This window comes from Papio anubis, chromosome 15 (assembly GCF_008728515.1).
Source record: "Papio anubis isolate 15944 chromosome 15, Panubis1.0, whole genome shotgun sequence".
Taxonomy (NCBI): domain Eukaryota; kingdom Metazoa; phylum Chordata; class Mammalia; order Primates; family Cercopithecidae; genus Papio; species Papio anubis.
In genome coordinates this window covers 68,406,682-68,432,603 of record NC_044990.1, presented here as the reverse complement: position 1 = coordinate 68,432,603, position 25,922 = coordinate 68,406,682, and the positions used below count along the sequence as shown (strand labels likewise).

Here is a 25,922-nt window from a genome sequence, read left to right as displayed (position 1 = left end):
CTATTTTTAGCTACCCTACATTTTTACATGGACATATTTGAAACTATGTAATTTTATCGATATCAAGACTTAGTTTTACTATGTAATTCCATTCCCAGCAAGTTTTATTACAACAAGTTGATATGGTTTGGTTCTGTGTCCCCACCCAAATCTCACCTTGAATTGTAAACCCCTTAATCCCCATATGTCAAGGACGGGACCAGGTGGAGGTAATTAAATGATGGGGGTGGTTTCTCCCATGCTGTTCTCGTGATAATAAGGTAGTCTCATGAGATCTGGTGGTTTTATAAGTGTCTGGCATTTACCCTTCTTGCACTTCTCCTCCTTGCCATCATGTGAAGAAGAACATGCTTGCTTCCCTTTCTGCCATGATTGTAAGTTTCCTGAGGTCTCCCCAGTCATGCAGAACTGTGAGTCAATTAAACTTCTTTTCTTTATACATTAACCAGTTTCTGGCAGTTCTTTATAGCAGCTTGAGAACAAATAATACACAAGTTCATGAGTTAATGGTCTTTGTTAGATTGTGAACTCTGGGAACTTGAATTGTGCATTATTTGTCTTTCATTCCCCAATGTCAGAACAGTTTACCACACAGGCTCAACTCAAGGTGATAATAGTTGTGATGGTTAATACTGAGTGTCAACTTGATTGGATTGAAGGATACAAAGTATTGATACTGGGTGCATCTTTGAGGGTGTTGCCAAAAGAGATTAACATTTGAGTCAGTGGGCGAGGGAAGGCAGATTCACCACTAATCTGGTGGGCACAATTGAATTAGTTGCCAGTCAATATAAAGCAGGAAGAAAAATGTGAAAAGGAGAGAGTGGCCTAGTCTCCCAGCCTACATCTTTCTCCCATTCTGGATGCTTCCTGCCCTCGAACATGGGACTCCAGTTTCTTCAGTTTGGGACTTGGACTGGCTCTCCTTGCTCCTCAGCTTGCAGACAGCCTATTGTGGGACCTTGTGATCATGTAAGTTAAAACTTAATCAATACCCCTTTACATATCTATACATACATACATACATATATATATGTGTCTCCTATTAGTTCTGTCCCTCTTGAGAACCCTTACTAATAACATAGTAAATAGATTATTTCCTAGATTCTATTGCACTGATTTTCAACTCTCTTTCAGAGACATGTCTGCTTTAGTGCCCCTTTTGACTCACTAATGTAAGGCTTCTCACTAATTGATCTTGCTAGGGAATACATTACCATGATTACTCATTCATTCCCTGTATTGTTCTTATTCTTCCTATAACGTTTCCCTAGTCCAACTATTATTTGAATGACAGACTGTCACCTCATTTGTAGTTAGAGTTAGAGTCTGTTTATCCATTGCAAAGGATTGGATATTTATGTTGCCCCAAAATTCATATATTGGAATTTTAACCCCCAAGGTATTAGGAGGTGGAACCTTTGGGAAGTGATTAAGTCATGACGGCAGAGGACTTATTAATGAGATTTTAGAGCCTTTACAAAAGAGACACCAGAGGGATCCCTTGCACCTTTCACTATGTGAGGTTACATTAGAAGACTGCTATCTATAGGAAATATGTCCTGCCCAGGACTTCTCAGCCTCTAAAATTGCACTTAATTAATCTTGCACTTCTTAGCCTCTAAAATTGTGAGAAATAAATTTCTGTTGTGTACAGTCCTAATTAGCAAAAAGGAGTCAGGCTGGTAACACCAAGGAAAAGAAAAAAAGAATGCAGATAAGCTAAGTCTGCCTTTCTTCATGGTCCAGAACGCATAGCCCTCCTGCACAAATAACTCACAATCTCCCAGACCAGTTATTGCTAGACCCTCAGGTGATATAAAAACTGCAAGTTAACTTGCTACAACCTTGGCATTATCAATACTGCACAAAGCCCTCCTCAGCACATAGCACAGACACCATCCTATAAAAACCCCAGCAAGCCTTTGTCTCTTTGCAGTCAGCTCCTCACTTGCTGGCCTGCCTGTTGCTTCCTTGAAATGTATGTTTATACTTTCTCTAATAAATCTTCCTGAGATAGTTGCTGATTACCCATGACATGTTGTTTAAAAGCCACTCAATCTATGATATTTTTTTTCTTGCAGCCCTAACAGACTAAGACACCCATTGTACACATTTTTACTACTCAAAAAAATTATCTGAATCTATTCAGAGTTTAGTGAATGGTTAACTTTCAATTTTATTAAATATGCATATACAAACATGGACATTTTGAAATTACATTCAGTAACTTACCAAAGTTGTGAAATAATCAGAATGCAGATAATTCGAGCAATGGTTATATTTCTGAAGAATATTCCAAATTTAGAATTGTCTGCATTAAAACTAAAAGTGTGCTTGGGCTGATATAAATATGTGTCTTTACTTTAAACAATTTTAATTAAAGATGATATGCAGTCAAAGAATGTGAGATCCCAATTGACTCAGGATTAAATTCTCACAGCTGCAGCTGTATGTTTGTTCCTGGACACTACATTGATAGATAAATTTCTGTATATTCAGAAGTATGTCTTAAGACCATTAATTATGAGTTTGTGAAAATAATTAAAGAAGCTGGCAATGTTTATTCTAAAAAATAGAAATACTATAGGGCCTATAATAATTATACTCAAGTGTTTGAAGAAATTTCCTTGGAAAATTAGACCATACTACCTCAAAGAGATGAGCTAGTGATAACAATTAAAGTCCCAAAGCGATAAAGCTTAGTTCACTACGTGGAAGTATTGTTAGTTGTCCATGATTCAAAGTGGGCAGTTTGGAAGTTTTTGGATCCCCGGTCAGTGGAAGCGATCAGAAGCTGAATGACCATTTATTGAAATGATTCAGGAATAAGAGGTGGTGTTTTCTTTCAGGTCTTTCCAATACTAAAATAAAAAACATGAGTCCATAAAATATCTTGATTCTTCTTTATTATTTTTAGCATTTTCATCTATTATGTTAAAAATGATCATAGATTTATAATATAATTATGGAGTTCTATTGAGATTACATGCTCATAAAACAGGTGAGTATACTGAAGACAGAAATACAAAAAGACCCCTAGGGAGTTTTTGATATTAAATAACTTGTCCTGCTGATGTATTTGTATTTTAGTAATGGAACATATGGTAGTTAGAACTTGGGTGACTGATGCAATGCAAGATAGATAACGCAAGTCCGATTATGTAACTTAACATTTTAACATGATTAGTTTTAACATGATTTTAACATAACCATGTTAAAATGTCAGTTACAGAATCAAAAATATGCTGTGATACACACACATATAAACAGAGAGCTCAATATAATAACAGAGGGCACGCATTAAGGTCCTGCCTTATGGAGATATGCAAAGATACTAAAGATCACATATTGTAGCACTCTATCATTACACATTAGTAAATTTTAAGTAATTTAAGCAAGGTTACAAAAGAGAAGGTAGCAGAGCCAGAAGTAGTACCTACTCTTCTAAGAAGCAATCTGCTTTTCATTTATATAAAGAGTTCACACATTTCTCTAAGCTACATGAGAGGTAATTTGCTATGCATGAACAGATAAACTATTACTTGCAAGAGGTGGTAAGGAGATATTAAACATATATTTTTCAAAACAGGAAAAATAACCTGAAATTTTAAAGTTACTTCTCTAAAAGTTTTGCCTTTTACTCAGTGTTCTACTTATCGTTTGCTATCTACAAAAATTTAGGCAGGTGATATTCAGAAACAATCAATAGTATATCTCCATTAAATCCTCTTTCCAAGGTCATATGATTTGACCCTCTTGGAGTTAATCTTTTCAATTCCACTAAGCTAAAACCGAAAAGTGATTTTGAATCTCTAAGGGCATACAACACCAAGAACAAATGAAAGGGAGCCCTCCCACTGCAGCAGTGCCTTGTTTTTTCAGAGTGTCTAAAGCAAGAGAACTAAAGGACAGTCCCCTAGAGTAGCTCCCAAAAGAATATTCGTAGGCATAGAAAAAAAATACAACTTGCACAAACATTAAAAATCCAATCTAGAAAATCAAATTCATCAGAGTTTCAAAAACCTCAATACAAATATGATATAATAAAGTTATTTGCTTCATTGAACAGGTGAATGGTTCAATTTATAGAAATGAAAGCAATTGCTACAGGAGAAAACATCTAATGTTTTAGCAACGAATGAACAAGGTACTGTGTCTTGGCACTTTGTGAAATTATCTTCCCAGATTGTTTTGTTGTTGTTCATAAAAAGGTAGAATTAAGGTTGGGGTCAAATTAGTTTCCTAAATTGGTAAATATTTATTGATATGTATTAATGGATAGGTAAATATTTATTAATAACCTATTCTAAGTATGTCATTGATAAAATGACACACTGTTTATATTAACAATGCACTGAGGAAGAAATTTTGATCCTTATAAAAAGGGCAACAATTATGCATCAGAAATATTCCATGAGTGTTTTTGTAAGGAAGGTAATGCAAGAAAATATCACACTTCTGTGATATGTACATAGAGGGAAACAATATAATAGGACAATTTGCCTCTGGCTCATTTAGTTCAGACAATAGGGAAGAACTCAGTGTTAGTATGTGGGCAGTCATTATGATATTCGAAGATAAGTGAAAGGGTAAAGGAGGAGAGATGTGTTACTCTAAGAAAAGCACACTGATAGGACAGCAGGAAAGAATGATAAATTCCTTTGTAATTGTGAGATTTGGAAAGAGGAAAGTGTCTGCAGAAGAAATCTCAGAAGTTTGCTGAGAAGTGTGTTAAGTAAAAGTCCACGAATACCCTTTAAGGAAATCTTCATTAAATATATATGAAGTCTTCATTAAATTATGAATATATATGCATATACACACATACATATATAAATTATTTAATTTTTGAGTCAGATTTGTACTTATGTTAAATTATATTAAATGAACCTAAATTAATATAGATGTTTCATTATGCAGTGACAGAACCAAAAAGGAATCTAACATTTTATAACTGATTTTCTTTAAATATAATTGTGCTTTCAAAGTACAAGTTACTTTCACAGATTTTATTTCATAATTTGTTTTCATCTAGATTTTCCCACGCAAAATAATCCCAAAAATTATCTTTAGAAAATAATTGGGAATGTTGTATCTTTGAGCAAGCATAAACATAGGTTGGATTCTACAAAGCAAAATAAATGCAAAACAATTAACTATACTCGCTCAACAGGTGAAGTGATTTAAAATCTATTATAATATGTTAGCACTAAAAAGTAACTAACTTAGGAAACATGATCTATTTTTTAAAGTTCAAAAAACAACATAACTTGAAGCAATTGCAGGAAATCAACCTCTATTTGATAATTGTTCCCTTCATCACACAAAGAAATGTGCACAGGTGAGAACTGCATCATTGTTTTTCCCATAGCTTACTGACTCCCTGCTGTACACCTTCACCTAAAGTAGCATTTTAGAACAATTAGTGACTGTAGAGATGATTATAATGCCACAAATGTGAGATTATGACTTTAGCTAAAGAATAAACAGCAGGAGGAGAAAGGCTATTAAGGAGTAAATATACTATTTCTCAGGAAGAATGGTTTGCAATTAGAAAGAAATGGGAACAACAGAGAATAGAAAGATTCAGTTATAACCATTTATGATTTTTTAAAATTGTTGCTAATTTTAGCAAGAAAATAGTTTTATGAAGTAAGTCATCTGTTGAATTTAAAAAAAAAAATCACAGAGGACTATAATTTGGAGAAGTTCCCCTTTGTCTTGGAAAAAAAAATCAAATACTTTTAGAACAGAAAACACGACAAAGATCAAATCAAAACATTGCTAATTAAGTATGACAGATAGTATGTATGAATGTGAGTGTTAATTTTGAATGGTTATAGTTACTTGAATGAAATGCTCCACCAGGATATGTGAAAACTAGATGTCAGAAATCTGAATACTTCCACCTCACCCATCTCATAATATAAACTAGATTAAACAAGAAAGAGTAGAATCCATGGCCAGGCTGTGCCAATATTTCTCTTCTCAGTTAGATCACTGTTATTTTTAAAAATAATGTGCACACAATAGAGATAGATACATAGATACACATATACACACAAGAAGATAAAAAGGCAACTGAGGTAATAGACAATATTTTTGAGGAACTTTGCTTCAAAAATGTGATTTATTTCCCAAATCTTTTGTATTTTTGCCCTGAGTAAAATATATATATCACCAGCATTCTAAAAGAAAATGTTGAAATAAAATATGAATGACAAATGAGGTTACTAATAAAGCAGAAAGAAAATCTGAAATTTCTAATTCCATATCATGAGAAGTAAATTCTATATGCAGTAAGGTTTTTGGCTGACAGCTTTTAGGAAAGAAAATGGAATCCTAAAACAGGTGAAGAAATGTAATAAGATAATGGCCAAATTAGGACACTGAGCACCAGAAAAAAAAAAAAACAAAAAAACCACCACCCTTGGTTCAAAAACATTAAACCCAAGAAAATTGTGCCTAGAGTAGTCTCAGTAGGGAAGACACTCGTGGGAAATGAGGCTGATGAGATAGCACAGAGATGGATGATTGGTGTCACTCAAGATTCTCCAGAGAACAGAACCAACAGAATATGTGCATGTAAGTGAATGTGCATGTGACTGAATGAAAAGTATGTTCATGTGTGTGTGTATATGTACATATGTGTACATATAACGAGATTTATCTCAGATACTATCCCCATTTATTAAATGATTTCACTGCAATATCTATATTAGTGTTCAACTAAATAACTAAGTACTATAGCCTAGCTAAGTTGACACATAAAACAAATCATGACAATGATACAGAGTCTTCTGAGCTATGACAAGGGATTTGGAGTTGACTCTAAATAAAATGAGAAGCCTTTGATGGGTACTAGGCAGATGAAAGGAGCTATAACGATGTAAACACAGGGCTAATAGCAAGACATTTATGTTATCTGTTTATAATGGTGGTTTTGAGTAGAAATGGCAATACTTAAAGAACTATGAGCAAGTAAGTAGAATGTGAAACTCACTTACTTAAAGGAAACTTTCTAAGTATCCTAAGGAAACTGTCAGTCACAATTGCAAGGCTGCCAGTAAGGATAAAGAGTTTATTTATAAAATGTTTACAGAAACAGTTTACCAAAATACTCAAGGAATAATACAGATATTTCCTTAGTCTGTATTTTTGCTTTGTCTGCTTTTCAAATGTTCAAATGATTATAAAAAATTTTCAGAGACAACTAATATATTCTAATTTTAAAAAATAAATTTGCATTGACTTTTTCAGTAAAATCAAATTTATTATAGTGTTTAATCAGTGCTGAAATGCTGAATATATATTTTTAATGGCTAAGACATAAATTGAAGTATACTGATATGAGGAGAACATCAATTATATTCCAAGTCAATTTATATGATGGATCATCCGCGCTGGGAAACTAGACTTAACAATTATGGAACACAGGGATAGAATAACAATGTAGGTGCATTAAAATATGCTTTTATGAAAGGTCTATTTTATATTGTTTTTCTTAAGCTAAAGATATTATCTTTCTTCTCTAATAAGCATAATAAATATTTTCTCCTTTCTAGCTATACTGAAATTATGTACTACCATCACCACTATATAAAGCTCATAAAATATTTTTAATTCATATAAATTGTTTCCTTAGTACGAGTTATCTGGCTTATAATAGTTGTAACTCAGCCTTCATATTGAACTTCTCTAAGAACTCAGATGACTTAAATCATTAGCTAATTAAATCGCCAACTACTACATCCTTGTAATTTATAAGGCATTTAATGTTTTCCTTATTCCCCTTCTTGGATGCTAATCTTTATTTGGATTGGAAACATTATATTTTGATAGTATCTCTCTTTATTATTTGGAGTGCCTTAGGTTAAAGTACTTCCATTGATTCTTTGCATTTAGTTTTTAAATAGCATGTTTTCTGATAAAGAAGACGTAGGGTCTGTTTCCAGATTCAGACAGGCCATTCAATATCAGAATTTTATTTTATCTTTTTTTAATTCAAAATCATGATTCTATAGCAGGCAATTGCAGATGCTGCAAAGACTTGGTGAAATGGGCATTCCAGAATGTATAACATGCAGAGTATGATTCCTCAAAAAGACTATAAGTGCATCTAGCCAGTGTATTTTCATTAGAAATAGATTAGATACTATATAAATGGGGTCAGTCATTGGAGGAACTCATAATGACTTCTTTATTGGGAGTATACATCACTGCTAAAGTCACAGGGGAGCTTGGTTTGTGTGATGGTCGTTTGACATTAACACTGTACTCCAATCTGACCCAGAGAGAGTATCCGTCTTCAAAAGATGGCTCCAGGGTATCATTCAACTCATTCTGTGCAGTTGTTCCCTACAGAGTCCATCTATAGCTTTTATCTTTGCTTTTGGAGACCTTTGACTTCAGAAGGTACTCTGAAGAAAAATCACAAAGGTTCTAAGAGTTATAGATGCTTCATAACCTCTACTTAAAAAAACAGTACTTGTTATAGTATTGCTAATGTAGAACTCATCAGTTATGTAAAGTGGAAAAATCTATAGACAGAATAAGTCATAATAAATATTTGAAATAAAAAAGGTTCTGTTATTTTTAAGGGTATTTTCAAAGCATAAGTCAAGTTGTAAATATGTGTAACTTGCAAATTATGTCTGTACTAAGTATAATATTTAAGAATTATTTAGAAGCTGCAATATTGTAAACACTACCAACAAAATTCAAAGAAAATATTTATATCTTTTCATGTCCTTCTATTTGAACAATGAAATTATCTCAATTTTATAGAAGCAATATCTTTCTAATTAATCCAGAGTTGCAGTAAGAAGTTATGGAAACTTTTCAAAATAGTTTAAATTGTTTTCATAAAGTACCAGAGGCAGACTTGCCTGTTTCCTCATGCATTTCACAAATTTGAGATTTCCCACTGAAACTCACCCAGTTGCCCAATAGACTGTCCTTTTTGATAAACATAGAAATTGACCTTCCTTGTCTTAAAAGCTTGATACTTACAGTTGTTTTATCTGAGTTTCTTCCTCAGGAAATGACCTTCAGGCCTCTCACAAAAGTATCAAAGAACTGAAACCAGATTGCACCCCTCATTCCACACGGTTGCTTCCTTGCCCCTCCCAAGTTTCTGTTTTCTTATGCATTGTTACATTTCTTGCCTGCTATATAAACCTCTGGTTTCAGTTAGTCAGGGAGTTGGATTTGAGACTGACTGAGCTCTCATCTCTGACTGCAACACCCAATAAAACCTTTTTTAGTTGGCAATATTCAATGTCTCAGTGATGGGCTTTTTTTTTTCTTCTCCTGATGGAGTCTCGCTCTGTCGCCAGGCTGGAGTGCAATGGTGCCATCTCAGCTCACTGCAACTTCTGCCTCACGGATTCAAGTGATTCTCCTGTCTCAACTTCCCGAGTAGCTGGGACTGGGACTACAAGCACGCGCCACCACGCCCAGCTAATTTTTGTGTTTTTAGTAGAGACGGGGATTCACCACGTTCGCCAGAATGGTCTCCATCTCTTGACCTCTGGTCTGCCTGCCTCAGCCTCCCAAAGTGCAGGGATTACAGGCATGAGCCGCCGCGCCTGGCCAGTGATGGGCTTTTTGTGTGGCGAACAGCAGGACTGACACCGAATCCCTGGTGTGTCAGTAACACCACTGTGTACTAGGAACACGGCAAGACATTGGGAATAAAATGGTGAGCAAAAAGATACATAGTTCCTGCTTGCTATGGTTCTTTTGGTATGATGGGTACACTAGCATTGGGAAAAAAAAGAAACAACAATAAATGTAGAAATACAGATTGAGATGTGTTGTAAAGGCAGACAAATGGGTTCTGTGAAAAATAAGTTAGAAAAATACCTTGTATTTGAATGGAGGATTAGAAATATTATCTTGGGGGAATTTATAGCTATCCTAAATTCTTTTCTTAAATCTTTTAATGTATTTTTTTATTGATAAATGAAATTTGTATCTCTTTATGGGGTACCTGTAGTATTTTGTTATATGCATATAATATACAATGATCAAGTCAGAATATGTCCTAAATTCTGACGTTTGAGTAAAGATAGCATAATACTGATTAGGGAAGTTCCGATTATAAGAGAATGGAATAATACAGGAAGAAGGGAAATAATGTGCAAAATATCAATGGTAGGAGAAAACATGGAACATTAGTGAAACGGAAACAAGGTCAGGAAGGTTCGGGCACAAAACCCAGGAGCAGATTAGTTGTAACCAGGTTCGAAAGGGAGTCAGCGATTACATTAGTGGGTCTTTAAACCTCTTGAAGAACTGTGCTTTTTTTCCAAAGAGCGATAAAAACTTAAGAGAAATATTAACCAAGTGAATAAAATCATCCGTTTAAAAAACATTTTGTGCTACAAAATGAATAAACCTAGAGGATAAGTGAAAGGAGTCAGACACAGAAAGACATACTGCAGGGTCTCAGTATTTTTATTATTTATTAAAGTCAAATAAGCTATAGAGACAAATCTCTGAAATTAAAATAGTTTATTTGGGAGGAAATAATTGCAATTCAGGGCATACACGCAAACCGAATTGTCTTCAATATGTCCGAAGAACAGGAAGGGTAGAGATCTTATAAAAAGGATAAATATTACATATTGCTCTTTGAGAAATTTCACTGGTGCTAGTAAGGTTCTGAGGAGGAGGCAAGTTGTGACTGGTAAGTGATGGTGGTGGGCAAAACTAGTCTTAGAGTTACAGCAGATCTTTTAGGAGCCACTTGACGAAATTGGTTTAGGGTTACAGCAGGCAGTTTTAGCTTCAGGGCTTGCGGTCAATTACATTTTTTAGAGCAATATTCTGCACCCTGAGTGTTTTTCCCCCCTGGCTTCTCAACTCTGTTTTAGTTAGAATGACAAGAATGACCTAATTTGAATAATCACCTTTCACAGATTCAATATGCGAAATCTTTAAAAGAAAGGGAATAGATCGAAACAGAAAGTCGAGTGGTGGCTAGCAGATGCTAGGGTGGGTTGGGTGGAGCTGTGGGTGAAGAATTGGGAAGATATAGGTTAAAGGGTACAAAGTTGCAGTTATATTGGCTAGATAAGTCTAGAGAGGTACCGTAAAAAAAAGTAAGACTCTAGTTAATATTGTACTGTATACTGTACAATATTATTATTGATAATTTGCCAAGTAAGTAGATTTTAGGTACTCTTACCAGTTACTTAAACTTGGAAATGGTTGTATAGTTTCAAATATATGCATAATAAAAAAAATAAGTAAAAGGGAAAGAAAGAAAAAAGAAAACTATATGAGATAATAAGTATGTTAATTTGCTTAACTGTAGTAATCACCTTACTATGTATATTTAAACATATATATGTGTGTGTGTGTGTGTGTGTATGTGTGTATGCTGGTCCCTATGAATCTACTCTGGTCCTCTCTAATCCATTTGACACATTAAGGCCAAATATATTTACATGTAATATACGTATTTTTTATAATCATTGTATTTTATATATACATTCACAGATTTAGGCAAATATATATATATACACATACATATATATTTGTCCTTAATGTATAAAATGGATTGGAGAGGACTACAGTAGATTCATAGAGACCAGCATATGTATATATACACACACATGTATATGTGTATATATAGTGTAGAATGTGATGTTTATATATATGTATTTTATATATACATATAGTTATTTCATATATACATATATGTATGTATTTCATAGCTATACATATGTATATGTGTGTATATATATTTGGTATTAATGTGTAATGTTTGCAGAGTACCAGAGTAGATTCATAGAGACCAGCCATGAGGAGCATGAAGAGTCTAGTAATAGAAATAGAGAAAAATCTAAGACATTGGCTGTGGTTAGTGAAACAAAGGAATGGATCAAGAATGACTTCTGATTTTCTGACTTGGGCTTCAAAATGAATAGCACCTATTCCAGAATTTTCATTTTTGGGGGTCAGGGGCTAGTTTCACAGGAAAGATCAGAATTTAGTTTAAAAACTGAGGTATTGTTGAGACATTCAGATGGGTAACTCTGGTAGCTAGTTAGGTATATGAGCTAGTATTCTAGGAAGTGTGTAGGGAGACCCCCTGAAACTGTTGCTACAGAAGAAAAGATGAAATGCTCCTGATTATTGTAAATACAGAACTGCATGCAGGATTGTGGAAAGACAATGCCAGGTTGGGCTGCCAGAATGAGCCAACAGCGTGTGATGTGCTTCCCCCTGCAGAGAGCCTATGAGCAGACATGCAGTCAGGGAGGTTTCACATCGCCAAGACCTCCTATCCCAGAAAAGCAGATGTTCATAGCTCTGGGAATGAATGGAATGCGACCCTTGTGGAGAGCCTATAAATGGACGCATGAGGGGTGCCAGTTCCTATGGATAAGACAGGAATATAAACGCCCTCATCTTGCCATGGCTCTTCTAGGCCTCTTCAGGATTAAGGCATACTCCCTTCTGAGAATTTCTGGTCTAACCGGTTGTCTAGCTTCACGTCCTGTTTCTATTGATTGTTTGTAACTAGCTTTTGCTGCAACTGTTACTGCTGATTAATATCTTGCTAATCATAGGTTGTGGAAAGACTGTTTCTGTTTTAAGGCTCTGTTAGAAATTACTGATGCACACACTATATTGTAAATTCGTATCTCTGTATACTGTACTTCTGCATACAGACGTTATGTGAAAGAATTACTTCATCCCCATGTGAACATATCACCTCATAATCAAACGACCCTAAATCCCTCACTAACCTATGCCCGCCCTCACCAAAATTCAATAATAAATCCTGGTATAACCAGTGCATTGGCGGCATCGCGGGACCAGAATGCGGTGACCCCCTGGACCCAGCTTTCACTATCTTGTGTGTGTCTAGTATTTCTCGACCTGCCGATCCGCTGGGGACAAAGAGAGAGCCCCATTGCATTGCAGGCTACTGCCAGATCCCACAAAATAAATGCCATTGGCGAGTATATAAATGTGAATGTCATCTGTCCAATGAGGATTCCTGAAACCCTGAGAGTGAATGATTTTCCCAAAAGAAATGCAAAATTGTAAAATACAATGTATAAGAGAGCCTTGGGAGATACTGTTAAACATCAATATTTAAATGCTACAAATGCAGCTTTAGGGAGGAAAGGTATTCAGACTTGGGAACACAGTTTTCAGGGAGAAAGCAGTTTTCAGAGTATTTTCTGCAGATGCAGGATATTATATGTAGATTCTCTTTGGAAAAGATAGGCCTATTAATTCTAGCTGTAGAACAAAAATATTGATAGAAAAAATATGTATTCCCCAATGTAATTCATTCTCGACGCCCGTCCCCCCACAACAGGATACACTCCTATTCAGTATTTTTTTTACTCCTACCACCTTTCACTTTTTTTTCTGTTTTTGAGACAGACAGAGTCTTGCTCTGTTGCCAGGCTAGAGTGCAGTGGCGTGACCTTGGCTCACTGCAACCTCCGCCTCCCGGGTTCAAGTGATTCTCCTGCCTCAGCCTCCCAAGTAGCTGGGATTATAGGCACACGCCACCACACCCAGCTAATTTTTGTATTTTTAGTAGAGACGGGGTTTCACCATATTGGCCAGGATGATCTCTGTCTCTTGACGTCGTGATCTGCCCGTCTCGGATTCCCAAAGTGCTGGAATTACAGGCGTGAGCCACCGCGCCCGGCCCTTTCACCTTTTAATATACAGTGCAATATACTTATTTATCATATTTATCTCCTGCTTTCTCCCACAGGAATGTTGTAGACTTCAAAATGGCAAGATTTTTTCTTTCACTGTGTCACAACAATTTTGACAATGCCTTCCACATAGTAGATGCTCAATAAATATTTATGGAAAAAAGAAAGGAATTAGAGTGAATAAATTGGAGGAGATCTATGATATGCTCAGAGCAATTACAGTACCAGGTTAGGTTGTCGAAGAGGCTGGAAATAGTATGACAATGTGATCATTGTCATAGGACCTTGTAGAATTTGTTTCTTTTTCAAAGATTATCCAGGTCACTGGAGGTCACTAAAATTTGCAAAAAATAAAAATGATAACAATAATATTCTAGAATGATATTTCTGGTAATAGTATGAAAGCTTTATCAGATAATAGCAAATATTATCAGGAACGTGTCTTATTCCATAAGATTTTTGACAAGGTAATAGCAGCTTGAGAAAGAGATGGATGTAAGTCAAATCATTGTAGTATTGCTGAAACAAATAGTGGACAAAAAAACAAACCTAGAGTTAGAAAGCAACTTGGTAATCTGACAAAATAAGGTTTTGTGTGTTTGTGTGTGGCGTATGTTTTAATGTACCACGAAGACTAAACTTTAGGAATTCAACACTGTTGTTCATGTAATTTTTTTGTGGATTCCAAATACAAAATCCTGGGTTGTCCTTACCTGGCCTGGTTCTTCTCCGTATCCCAAAACTCAGCTTGGGAGCTCACAGCATCTTTATTTTTCTGCTCTATGTCATATTAGCAATGATTCATCAACTTATTTCATCTGTTTAGTCTTTGAATATTTCTATTCTGCAACCAGACTCAGAACATCTAACTGTGTTTTCTCAAGTTCTCTCTCCAACTTCCTTTTTACACTGAAAAGACAGGACAGTGAAGAAAAAAAAAAAGTGCTCTTTTTCTTCAATCAACGAAGGGGACTTTGACATTAATCAGTTTTCATAGAAGAATATAAACTTATTCACCAGGGAATAGAGATGGTGTTCTATTTACATTTTATTCCTGTGTTCCGATTTAAAACGTGTCCCCCTCACACTGGCTCAAAGGACATGGTATTGCTCAGCCGGATTCATCATTGTATTGCACTCAGAGTGCATAATGAGGAAAGGAAAAGAGCACTATCAACATCCATCCATGCTTAGCTGAGGACTTGGTTATAAAATAATGGTGATAAAACCAGACACTTGAAACTGGAAATAGCCATTATATGAATAATATACTCTCTTATGCCCACTGACAAATAAAACTTTCAAGCTACTGCAGGAAAAATTAAGTGATGGTGCTTCCATATAACCCCCATCCCACCCCAACTTCTGGAATCCAAGTCAGCAAGTAGCAAATCAAAGTAAATTTGTTGCAATTTGGCATCTTTTATGTTCATGTGTATCACCATGTTTATTTATTTGGCAGTTTCTAGTACCAGTGAACCAATATCAATAATCTTTCTTACAGGTTTTTTTTTTTTGGTAGGTTGACCAAACCAGTTCCCTCTCTCACTGTCCCTATGCACATTTCCCCAACTGTTGAGTTTTCCTTATGTAGCCTTCTGCTCAATTCTATGCCAATGTTGTGTGACCTAGATGTGAATGTGGATATGTTATGTAGGTTAAGAGTATGACCTTTGGAATCACAGCGAGTGCATTTGGACCTCATCTCAGTCACTTATATTCTATACACCTCAGTTTTCCCACTTTGAAAATACAGATATCATGTGCTAAGTAGCGTGCTTTTGAGGAGTCAATGAGATAATCCAGGTAGGGCACTTAACACGATGTGTGGTTTGTAATAAGCCCTCAAAATGGTTTGCTCTTATTACTGTTAGCCTGCCCCGTGTTTATTTTCAAGAACACTACATTGGAAATGCATCACTAACTGTAGGTGAATATATAGTCGCCAACTGTGATTCAGTCAAGGGAGGTTCAGATAACACTTTTATTTGCTATTTCTTTATTCACTATTTCTAGAAAATCTGTTACTTTGCATATATAGTGTACATTTAAGTGTATTGATGTCTTGCCATAAAAAATATTCTGCATTTGGTTTGCTGTATTGACTGAAATTTCTTCCACTTCTTAGGTACATACATTTTCTCCAGAAACATCTGAAATACAGATGCAATATGGTCTATGTAATAGGTACAAGATCTTAAAAATCATTTCTTTCACTGGTTTTTCAGCAAAATGCGAGAGGCTAAGGAGCAGATGTAATAAACTTTGCTCGGAATAAGGGAGAAATATAGAGAAGGTGACACTAAGCAGTGACCTATTGAAAAATATCTTATGGGAACCCCAGTCACGGAGCACAAAGTTTCTGAAAAAAAAAAGTTTAGAGAAATGAACTCAGAGGTTCACAGGTTAGCCCTAGACCACAGTATGCACATATCAAGTGGCATATTCAACAAAAGTGAACAAAAGTAAGTAAACAAGCCATGTCTAGAGTAGAAATACATACCTTGTAGTGACTGATATTTTCATTTCTCAGATTTATTCCTTCAAATAGGGAAAATTATTGAACAACCTTTAAAAGGACTCCATGATGAAACATATTGGATAATTATGATGCACACTACAAAGTTCTATTTTGATAATTATATTATTAGGTGTCAAATTACTGATAAATAATCTATTTGAATTTTTTAAAATAAGTGCTTATAAGTAATATGTAGCTCTATTTTCAAGAATGGTAACATTTGTGGCCAGATGCGGTAGCTCACACCTGTAACCTCAGCACTTTGATAGGTCGAGGTGGGTGGATTACTTGAGGTCAGGAGTTCGAGACCCCCTGGTCAACATGGTGAAATCCCATCTCTACTAAAAATACAAAAAGTAGCCGGGCATGGTGGTGAACACCTGTAATCCCAGCTACTCAGGAGGCTGAGGCTGAAGAATTGCTTGAACCTGGGAGGTGGAGGTTGCAGTGAGCCAAGATCATGCCACTGCACTCCAGCCTGGCAACAGAGTGAGAATCGGTCTCAAAATAATAATAATAATAATAATAATAGCAACATTCAATGAAGAATAATTTCATTGTATACTCAAAAAATACAAAAATTATAATATTTATATCTTTTCTCCTAGACAGGGGAACATGTAGACTCTATAATATGTATATTATTAAATCATTTTAGTCAAAAATAGATTATTACAAATAAATCATTTTGGAAGGCAGAAAATTTGATTTAAGATCCCTGAAAATAAACAGGTGTAAACAAAGAACGTGTGTCATACTTACATTTACTTATTTATATTTATGTCTATATTTCTGTCATCACTTTTTTATAGCTTTTAGATCATATTGCTTCTTGCCATATTTTCTATTTTCTGTTTTCTATTTTCTTCCATTATTCTTGAAAAATGTTCAGCCCTTCTGCTATGATTTGTTTCCTGATCCATAGATTAAAAGTGAACAATAAAATTAATTTTAAAAGCACAGAATATAAGTATATCATTCATCCATGTGACTTTAACGTCATGCCCTCAGAAAAATCCTCATGCAAAGTGACACCTCAATATCCTTATCCAATTAAGTTTTTCTCAAAATACTTATCATATACTGACATTTACATATATAATATATGTATATATGTGCATGTATATATACAAATTTACTGAAATACACACACACATATCCACGTTATTTCATTAATTTACAAATTCTCACTAAGTAAATAAATTATTTTAGTCCCTTTTTGACCACAAGATAGTTATATTTTCTTTACCATCAGAAAAAGCAGTCTGCTGAAGGAAACAGGAGCCATAATTAATAGGGGCTTCAACTATGCAGAAATTTATTAACCCACTTACCAAGAAGGCTAGAGGGTGGTGGATGCTGGCATCTATTTGTGCATAACAAAAATCATACAGGATTTTGTTTTACTGTCGTCCTATATTCATCACCTTATGGTTACCATAGAGCTATCACAATCCTTAACATCAAATCTAAATATTAGATAGAATAAAATGGTAAAGGTAAGAAGGTAAAACTCTCTGCCTTTCACTTTTGTGAGAAAGTAGAAATTTCACCAAAAACATCCCAGGAGACTTGACCTTTGTGGGCAGCAAGCCATCCAGGTGCCGAGGCAAGAGAGCAAGGGCACGAACCGCTCCAGTATAATAAAATATATAAAACAACAAGAGTTATACTAGATCTAGATAATAGACATGATTATATATGAATATCATTAATCATTAGTTTGTAGCAATTACTTCTTATTCCAATATTATAATATTCCTTGCTCTACATGTATAACCTAGGAAAAACCAGACCATACAGAGATAGGAGCCGAAGGGACATAGTGAGAAGTGAGCAGAAGACAAGAGTGCGAGCCTTCTGTTATGCCCGGGCAGGGCCACCAGAGGGCTCCTTGGTCTAGTGGTAACGCCAGCGTCTGCGAAGACACCTGTAGCCAAGCGGACCGTGGTCTAGCCGTAGCTTCAGTGCCAAGGAAAACCACCTGCTACTTAGTGAACCAGGAAAGGGAGTCTCCCTTTCCCCGGGGGAGTTTAGAGAAGACTCTACTTCTCCACCTTTTGTGGAGGGCCTGACATCAGTCTCCCTGTGATGCTGTGCTTCAGTGGTCACACTCCTGGTCCATTTTCATGTTCCATCCTGTACACCTGGCTCTGCCTTATAGATAGCAGTAGTAAAATTAGCGAAAGTAATAAAAGTCTCTGATATGCAGAAACAATGCTGTAAGCTCTCTCTCTCTCTCTCTCTCTCTCTTTCTCTCTCTCTCTCTCTCTCTGCCTTGGCTGCCAGGCAGGGAAGGGCCCCCTGTCCAGTGGACATGTGACCCACGTGACCTTACCTATCATTGGAGATGGTTCAAACTCCTTACCCTGCCCGTTTGTCTTGTGTCCAATAAACATCAGTGCAGCCTGGCATTCGAGGCCACTACCAGTCTCTGCGTCTTGGTGGTAGTGGTCCCTGGGACCCAGCTGTCTTTTCTTTGATCTCTTTGTCTTGTGTCTTTGTTTCTACAATCTCTCATCTCCACACACGGGGGAAGAAAACCACCAACCCTGTGGGGCTGGACTCTACAGACCTTAAGTTTTACTGAGTGAGCAAAGTTGACCTGGAACAAAGTCAATGGGAAAAGAGGGGTTTGTAAACCCATGTTGGCCAGGCAGTGTACTGAGCCTGCCATGGTGTGTTATACTCTTTCTTGTATATTTTAGTATTTCTAGCTCCTACACTCTGTGAGGATTCTGGCACATTAATTTACTTTTTTATATTATTTTACCTAGTACTGTTAAATCGTTTGAAAATTGAATTAAATTGAATCATCTTTCCTGTGCTTTGTCATAAAAATTAGCCTCCTGTTCTGGTCATAGGCACTAATAACAATTGATTTAAAACAAAGGAACAAGAAGACCGTGCCATTAGTCTGTCTTAGTAGTGGTTCTGGATCATGCGTTGAGTTAAGCTGTATCTAACAATCCGCTATTTATTTACCAGGTTTTCCTTTCAAATCTAGTAAGTGATAGTAAAATTATTTATCTTTTTGTTACTAAATTCACAGAGATTTTTCATACTATCAAAGACCCTAAATGAAGCACCAAATTTATCAGATATTTAAAAAGTGTTAAAACTGATAAAGCACATGAAACCAACTTATTTCACAAATCTGATAATTATAGCACATCTGGCATAGTTTCTGCTGGTCCTCCCTGCTGTTTCTTCTCGGTGGAGATTTGGGCTCCAGATGTTGCTGATGCAGTTGGATGGTCACCCACAGTCTATCACCCCAAGGCACAAGAGCTGGAGCCAAAACTGACTCAAAGTTCCTGATGGCAAAAATTTTCAGAACAGCAGAAATGCCTTGAAAACAAATGATCACGTCCTAAATTATCAAAACGATTTACAGAAATCGTTTTATTTATAGAAATATGCAAAGAAGTTTTAAATTGCTTGATTTGCTTCTATAAAAGATCTATAGAATTTTATTATGAAATTCCTTACTCATTAATAAACTACAATATCATGAATATGATTTCTTATTTTATCCTCTAGATATCTAAGAGAAAATTGTTTTAAAATGGTATCTATACTCCTGATACATACACATATATACATATATATACATAGAGAGAAGTTGTGATTGCTTAAGATATCACAAATCACATTTACCATTTTTCTCTGACTTGAGAGAGTTATTCTGATATATATGTGTACATATATAAAATACACATTTAGACATATATATATCAGAACATATATATATCTACATCGTAATACTGTTTACAATATCTTTTTGACTTGAGATTTTTAAGAAATAAAATTTCTGTAAACATTTTAACATATATTTTATATATTTTAACATATTATTGTGAATGAAGCCACTTTTTCAGTATTGTGCACCCTCTTCTCTCACATCTAGAGAAAATTTCATATATGATTGTTTCTGGAGAGGTAAAGTCTAAGCCTTGATACTGGTCACATTTCCTGCTGCTTCATTAAAATACCATCAGTAACACTTCTCTATTCTTTTTCTTTCTTTCCTTTTTTTTTTTTTTTTTTGAGACAGTATCTTTCTTGCTTTTGTCACCAGTACCAGGATGGAGTGCAGTGGTGAGATCATAGCTTGCGACACCCTCAAACTCCTAGGTGATAGCCTCAAGCTCCAAGCTCAAGTGATGCTCCTGCCTCGGTCTTCTGAGTAGCTTGGACTACATGTGTCCCATTATGTCTGGCTATTAACAAAAAAAGCATAGAGATGAAGGTCTCACTATGTTGCCCAGGCCAGCCTTAAACTCCTGGCCCCAAGTGATCCTCCTGCCTTGGCCTCCCAAAACGCTAGTATTATTGGCATGAGCTACTGTGTCAAGCTCCTGGAGTCTTTATAAAGGCACTAATTCCATACGTGAGGGCTCTGACCTTATGATCTTATCACCTCTCAAAGACCTCACCTGTAAATACCACCACTTTGGGGAGAATTAGGTTTTAACATATGATTTTGAGGGGATATAAGTATTATCTATAGCAACTAATTCAATTACTTATGCTATGATCTGATACAGTAATTTAAAAGTGAAGTTATTTTCTAACGTAGTTATCTATTATAATTTATTTCATATTTAATCCACCCATATTTTCTGTATTAGTTTTCCATTGCTACTATGACAAAATAACACAAATATAGTGATTTAAAATAATACAAATTAATGTTTTTCATATCCTGGAGTTCAAAAATCCTAAAAAAAAAATTTGGCCAACAGGGCTGTGTTCTTTCTGGAGACTACAGGGCAGAATCCAACTCTGCCTTTTCTAGCTTCCGGAGATCACTTGCTTTCCTTGGCTCTTGGGCCCTTCCTCCACATTGAAAGCCAAATTTAGCATTTTCAAGTCTCTCCGTCTCTCTCTCTCTCTCTCTCTCTCTCTCTCTCGCTTTCTTTTCAATCTCTATCATTATACTTATTTTTTTACCTTGAAAAAACACTAAATATTACATCAAATATTACATTAAAAATCTCAATATTTTGACTCTAACCTTCCTCCCTCCCTTTTTGAAGAACTATTGTGATTACATTTGGACTTGTCCAGACATTCAAATAATCTCTCTATGTCAAATTTCTTAAATTAATCACGTCTGTAAATTTTTTTTTGCTATGGCAAGTAACATATGTAGATTTCCACTATTGGGGCAAGAACATCATTAAACTCTTACTAAACTTACCAAAATTCCCTTTCAATTATTACAGGAAAAGGCCTACTTCACATAACTGGCTGCCACCAACTAAATGTCAATGATCTAGAAATGAGCTTAAAAAAGTAAGTACAGAAAAATACATAAATAATGTGGATTTAGTCAATTTTACATTTTTTATTCATGGATGTACATATTGATCCTTACTTCATTAATAATTCTTCATGGTTTGATTTTCCTTAACCACAGAGCTTTAAATGTAGAGGATTGTAAGAAGAAAGTTTCCATACAAAGCAGATTTATTGGCAATTATAAGAACTAGAAACTTAGAACCTGGTATTCTTCCTGGGGCCAAGGGTTGAATTCCAAGAGGTCAATGTACTTCTCATCTCATGCAAAATTTAGGTACAAATAGGAAAATTAAAACTTAGTTTCTTTTTATCGTGCTAATGAAGCATCTAGATTTCTAAACCACAGTCAGCACTAATGTGAAACAAAGAAACATAAAGTTATCATAAAGCTTCAATTTTTTTACCCTATTTAAAAAACTCAGCAGGATGACTTACATTTGGGAAATATTACTATGCAAGATTTTTAAAGTAAATTAATTATTTTGCTTGAAGCGGTAAACACTATCTGAAATATTTACTGACATAAAATGTGGCACTAAAGATAACAAATAATTGCAACTTTTCTTTGATACAAAACCAGCAACTTTATCAACCCCTTATGGGACTCTTTGTAGTACACTTATTTGACTAAGACAGTACAGAAATCTTGTTATACTAATCATTAGTATCATTCTTGTCTCAAAGTATCAGCGACCATACTTTAAGACTGAAATTGCCTTTTAATTTGTATGTTGAAATGAGTTAAGAATATGGAGTGGGATATTTAATAAGATGGTAAATTTTCATCAGCTTTAGAATTTATGGAATTTATTTCTCCTGATACATATAGTAAATTGTATACATTATTTTAATTATGTGCTTTATGTTTTACTTGAGATAAACTTTTGCTGTTTGCTGTTTCATGCATCTTTAGTTATGTTTCTCTGCTTACTTTTGATAGGAGTCATGTTATGAAAAAAAATCTAATTTGACAATATCTTTTTCTTTCCTAGAAATTTGGGATATAAGTAATCAATCTTTACAGTACATTGTGGTGTCATGAATGAAATTAGTTGTCAAATGAGAATACTATCAGTTCAAGTGGTTGATTGTGCAATATGCACATTATAATAGAAGAATTATCTTAGTTGCTACTCATCTATCATTTTCAAGCAGTCTTTTAAAGACATGAGAAGACATTGGACATTTGGAAGCTTCAGGTGACAGATCATTTTAAGAGAAATAATTTAAACTTTGAAGGTAGAATAGAAGTGTCTGGTTACCGTCTATCATGAAATTCTAAAAAAAAGAGAAATAAGGATGTACCTTTTCAATGTTTTTATATGTTTTGTGTATAAAGTCCTATATATGAGAGGCTTTATAGGTAAAGCAAGGCGAAAGTGAGTGAATGAGAGAGGTAAAAGTAATAACTGTTTAAACCATGTATGTTATTCTTAATAATTACACTAAATTTCCTGAAACTAGATGAGTGAACCAGATGCATTGGTTTTGGAAGAATTGCACTAATGAAAGTAGAATATATTAGAATATATCTCTCTATTATAAATGATACGGAAGGATAATATTAAGCATAGTTGGAATAGGAGACCAGAATGATAGGAAAAAGTCATGGGAGCTAAAATTGGTTAACTGGCCTAAATGGTTTATATAGTTTATCTTGCATAATCCTGCTTAGAATTCTATGATACTAGGGTCCAGTTTCATTTGAATTTCAGAAGTAAGATTACTAAGCCTAGACCTGTTAAGTAACATGTCAACAGTTACATAGGTAATAGGTGCCAGAGATTTGGGATATGAGTACATTTATTCATTCACCAAATATGTTAAGCCAGGCCACTGAGGATAGGAAGTTCTGTCATCACTGATCATAATTCTACAGGAGGTATCATAAAATAAATGGGAAAACAGCTAATATAGCAAGTGGTAATAAAGAGTAAGGAGTAAAAAGTAAAGAAGGGATAAGTAATTAAAAGAACAAGGCTTGTTGATACCTGAGTGTCTTATTCTATTTTTGCTGCTATACAAGATATCTGAGACTGTTACCTTTATTTATTTATTTACCTATTTATTATATTGTATTTATTTATTTATTTATTTATTTATTTTTCAGACAGAATTTTGCTCTTGTCACCCAGGCTGGAGTGCAATAGCGTGATCTCAGCTCACTGCAGCCTCCACCTCCCTGCACCTCCCTAGTTCAAGCAATTCTCCTGCCTCAGCCTCCTGAGTAGCTGGAATACAGGCACCTGCCACCATGTCTGACTAATTTTTATACTTTTAGTAGAGATGGGGTTTCACCCTGTTGGCCAGGCTGGTCTCAGACTCCTGATCTCAGGGGATCCACCCACCTCGGTCTCCCAAATGGTATATTTATTTTATTTTTTAAACACATTTATTTCTTATAGATTGGGAGAATGGGAAATCCAAGGTTAAGTCACTGGCAAGTTTGGTGTCTTGAGAAACCCTGGTCTCTGTTTCCGTAGTAGCATGTTGAGTATGCTGTCCTTACATGGTCGTAAGGGAAAGGGCCCCAAAATTTTGGAAGCCTTTTTTATATGAGCCTTAATACCATTCAAAAGGGAAGATTTCTCATGATGCAACCACCTGTTAAGGGCCCCACGTTTTAACATTATCTCTTTGGCAATTATGTTTCAACATGAATTTTGGAGAGGATACAAACATTCAAATTATAGCACTGGGGGAATAACATTTCAGGCGGATAAATAGCAAGTGGAAGACTAGGGTGTTCAAGCAAAAGCTAGGAGGCCAAGAGACCTGCATTAAACCTCTGGTGATGATAGGTTCAGTAATAGATGAGATGCGACACCAGCGAATGTATGGTCAGGTTTTATAGGCTATGTAGAAATTTTAAGTCTGCTCTGGCATATTAAGACATCAAATAATTTTGAGTGGAGAAGGAACATGCCATAACTTAAACTTTAAAAGGATCACTCTGCTGACCATTGATAGAAGTGATTGATTGGTATGAAGGCAGGGTGGAGAGTAGAAGAAAGGAAGCCAGATAAGATGCAAATTAACTGCCTGGGAGGCAAATTATGTTTGCGTTGACAAAAAAAAATAATGATGATAGTGTTGAAAACTTTGCAAGTACGTCTCTATAAATCTTCGTATTGTTTTGTATATAGATGACAGGCAAATAGAGATGTCAAGAAGTTTGATACCAAAATCTGGAGGACTCATATAAAAATACCTGTGGTTAAGATAGACATTCCAACTGGAAATTCCTCACCCTTGGGTCCTGATAATATTGTCAGGGAAATGGTGCAGATATAGGATAGAGTCAAGGAGAAAACACTGGAGAATGCTGATAGGATCAAGTGGAAAAGTAGGGAGCTGGAGAACAAAATTAAGGTGGGGTGGACAATGAGTTCACATGAAAACAAGTAGGAAGTGCTCTTAAAATCAAAGAAAGCTGATTTTGTACTACTTGGCTAAGTAAGACAAGATAATTTAGTTTATTTCCATTTAGTATCATTAAACAAATGGTGGGTTTTCTTGATTGTAACATAAATAATATCAGTAGAAAAGTTGGGCACATATGTCAGTTTGAGGAAAGTTGAATGAAAGGGAAGTAAAGAAGCACAATAGCATGAACACACAATGCTCGAAAAGAGAGTAGATGATAGGGGCAGTATCTCTAATGGGATGTGTGGTCAAGAGAGTTTTGCTTTGAAATTTCTGTTTTATCAAGGAAGGATTATTTTTATATTAAATTTGGTAACTGATGAACTAATTCTGTGTTAAATAGTGATGGCTGTTGCAAGGAAAATAAGAGTAAATTAAGGAGCAATGTCCTTCTGAAATTTGGAGGAAATGCAATCCAAAGTAGAGAGCGGAAGTGGGGTGATGTTTTCTGATAGGTAAAGGGACAATTTTTCCCCCTATTATAATAGAAGGGAAGAAAGAGAGATGGTAAACATGCATGTTGTCTTGTAGATGTGGTAGGCTGAATAATGCCTTCCCACCCCTCAATGGTGCTCATGTTCTAATTCCTCAAACCTGTGAATGCATTACCTTAGATGGCAAAAGGAACTTTGCAGATGTGAGCAAATTAAGGCTTCTGAGATGGGAGATTACCCTTCATTATTTAGATAGGTACAGATGTGATCACAATGGTCCTTGCAGGGAGCCAGGAGAATCCAAATAAGAGAAGAACATATGAAGATGGAAGCAGAGGTAAGAGTGATCCCCTTGCTAAAAGGGGCCCTTAAACCAAGAGATGTAGTAGCCTGTAGAAACTGAAAAAGACAAGAAACAGATTCTTCTCTAGAGTCTCAGAAAGAATGAAGTCCTGCTGACATTTTAATTTTATTCCATTGAGGCCCACTGTTGAAATTCTGATGTCCAAAACTGTAAAACAATACATTTAT

General features: G+C 35.4%; 1 pseudogene; it reads right to left on the bottom strand.

The window, feature by feature from the left end:
- Nucleotides 1-12,977, bottom strand: part of LOC110741649 — a 119,239-nt pseudogene extending 106,262 nt beyond the window's left edge.
- Between the last annotated feature and the right edge of the window lie 12,945 nt (nt 12,978-25,922).